Raw genomic sequence first — 3,559 nt, 5'->3', positions numbered from 1 at the left:
AATGAATTTTTTGAGACAAGGTCAGAATGAATTCGGGTTCCCCTGTTCTTACTTTGAAAAATCATAAAAATTGAATAAAAATAATTAGGGGCTTAAATTTATATTTATAAAATATTGAGTGAGTCTATTTTTAATATAAACAACCAATAACATCATTTGAATCCTGTATGAGGAGATAATTAATTTTTTGTGAAGAGGGGTCAGAACTGTCAGACAACAGAACAGGGATAACTTTAAAGAATAAACTGTACTTATTGGCTAAACCAAAAATTCTGAAATTTTTATGGTAAGAATATATATGAGTCTATATTCATGAAAAATTATCGGATATTAATTTGGAGTTCTATAAATCCAGATATAAATAATTTAGTGACTATGATGCAGATAGACAGCTTGAATATTCATAAAAGTAAATAATAAAAATTATGGATAATGTTACTTACAAGTGTGTTATCTACATTAAGGATGTGGAATAGAGAGGAGGAGGAGGAAAAATATGTATGAATATTCATTTAGCATGGCTAATTTGCATATTTTAGGCTTAGGGACTAAATTGAATAAAAGTAAAACTTTTTGGGCAATTTTGTAAACATGTCAGAAATGACCAAATTGCATGAAATGGATTATTTTATTATTTAAATTACAAAATTGAATGAAATTATTAATCTAGTTCAAGATCGGGGGAAAACATATTTTAGGGATTAAATTGAAAAGTGTTGAAATTATGAATAATTATGATATTTTATAGAATTCATGGATTGTTATCAATATATATGAGAATAATAGCTAGAAATAAGGATTAAATTGCAAGAATTTTATTTTCCTGACCCTAAGGATGAAATCGTCATTAATTAAATGTTTAGGGGCAAAATGGTAATTTTACCTAGAGCATTAATTAAATGCATTAGAATATGAAATGAATGAAAATGATGATCAAATTTATTTATAAAGATCCGGACGACTCAAATATGAGACTTGATCGTGGAAAAGAAAAGATATCAGATTAATGAAATTATAAACACAAACAAGCAATGAGGTAAGTTCGTGTAACTTGAATTATATTCTTAAATGCTTGAAATGCATGTTTTTTATATGAATATGATTTGAATGTTCATTATATGGAAAATTATGAAACATTGATATATTTGATAAAATGGGAAGAAATCTCGTTTGAATGAAAGGAAAATTCGATAGATCTCTGAAAAGGAATTGACGGTAAAAAGGATCTAGCCCGGACGGGTGATCCTATCCTGATATGCCCTCCCGAAGAATATGTGTAAAATTGATTTAGCCCGGACGGGTAATCTGAATTAGGGTCTGAATTTAGCCTGGACTGGTAATTCAGATCCAAACTCATTAGAGTAATTGTCGTTGCAGGGGATTTAGCTTGGACTGGTAATCCCGACAATACTCTATGAGTTTATATTACAGGGGATTTAGCCTGGACTGGTAATCCCACTGTAAGGATGAGGTTCGCGGGAGTGTGCTCTCTAATATGAAATGTGTAAGACCATGGTTGAAAGATACCATGGCAACCTGATATGAAATGTGTAAGACCATGGTTGAAAGATACCATGGCAACCAGATATGAAATGTGTAAGACCATGGTTGAAAGATACCATGGCAACCTGATATGAGATGTGTAAGACCATGGTTGAAAGATACCATGGCAACCTGATATGAGATGTGTAAGACCATGGCTGAAAGATACCATGGCAACATGACAGAAAATGAGTAAGACCATAGTTGAAAGACACTATGGCATCACGTCAAAGACAAATAAGACCGTGGATGAGAGACACTATAACATCTGTTGAACAATTGATATTCAGGTAAAATGTATCAGATGACGAATGGTTATATGAAATGGTTGTGTGAAATGTTTACAAGAACTGGTCATACGGAAATATATGTACAAAAGTGTTGTATGAAATAATTATGAAAATGGATAAACGAAATAAGTATAAGTGCATGGAATATAATTTATGTTAAGTTTGATATAAGCTATTACCAGAATAAATATACATAAAATATATGGAAATGATGAAGCATAAAATATTGATATAATGAAATGAATGATATATGCTTGTGAAGAAACGGTAAGAGCATGATATGTTTCATGACATGTACATATATGATTATCTTTGATATGTTGATACAAGGAAATTATGTAATTGAGACTATTATTAAACTCAAGTGCGACATGTCGAGAAAATAGATATACCAATGTTAAATTTATATGAGATATGTGCAAGTATACTAACAATATTGTTGTTTGATGCTTATACAAGTGCCAAACTGTTGATTGAATGGTAATATATTTATTTTATATGATGCATTGAATCGGTAAGTATTTTAATTTTTTTAAGTGATCTACAAAAGGTAGTAATGCTCCGAAACCCTGTTCTGGCAGCAGATACGGGTTAGGGGTGTTACATTTAGTGGTATCAGAGCTACGATTTATTCGGTTCTCGGACTAAACGTAGTATATGTGAAGTCTAAAAACACATGTCATTATAATATGTGATAGTATGATATCTCCCGACTCTGATGAGATTTGTTTTACTTATAAAATGAGATGCTTTCTAACCCAAGATAATTCTGATAATGCTAAAAACGATACTCAGGTATATGAGTACATAGTTGATTAGAATGAATCGGAATTCATAAAGGTATGAATAAATACATGTCGATGATGAATGTTATGTGTATTATTAAAAGTAAATTATATTGCTACACGAAATATTGTGCTGATGACTAAATTACAAAATATATAAAAGTGGTATATGAAGTACATGATAAGGATTATTAGTAAATTATGGATGAATGCTCTGAAACCCTGTTCTGGCAGTGGATACGGGTTAGGGGTGTTACACTGAATATGAATGAGGGAGTAGTAAATTATATAAAATTCGGACACTACATAATAATAAAATAGAAAGAGAAAATAAGATGTCATGAAAACAAATCAAACATGTCAAAATAAAATATTTCTCGAGAAGAAAAATTCAAAAAGGAACATGGCATAATTAATTATCAAGTAATAAAAAAACATAAATAACGAGACAATAATATGGAAGAGAAAATTTATCACGCGCGATAGAAAGTCTAAAAACAGACAATAATAAAATAACAATATTAATAACCCTTTTTTCATTTTTTTAAATTTATTATTATTATTTTTTAAATAGTTGAGATCGAGATAAATAACATAGATACAAACATAATGTAAAATGCAAGAAGCATATGATTTTTACAAATGAAGATTAAAAGATGAGAATTATTTAAAGTAGTTGTGGTTGTGGCTCGTATCTTCGTCCGATTTTAGGTCCAATAACACTTAATTGCCTTCTATGAGTCGAGGATCAACTTTCCATCAAGTTTTCTTATAAAATGGAAAATAGGGTCTTTTACTGTTAGATTCCCAAGACGATTCCATTCATAGTGAAACTGTGACTATAAATCAAGAAGTTCTTTTTGCACATCTCCACTAAGATGGGTTTCAAGAGAAATTCAAATATCTCCAAAGTTCTCCTTACACAATCCGTCCTTAATGAAT

The sequence above is a fragment of the Gossypium hirsutum genome, chromosome A12 (genome assembly GCF_007990345.1).
Source record: "Gossypium hirsutum isolate 1008001.06 chromosome A12, Gossypium_hirsutum_v2.1, whole genome shotgun sequence".
In the NCBI taxonomy this organism is placed as follows: Eukaryota; Viridiplantae; Streptophyta; class Magnoliopsida; order Malvales; family Malvaceae; genus Gossypium; species Gossypium hirsutum.
Note: the sequence above shows the minus strand (reverse complement) of the source record.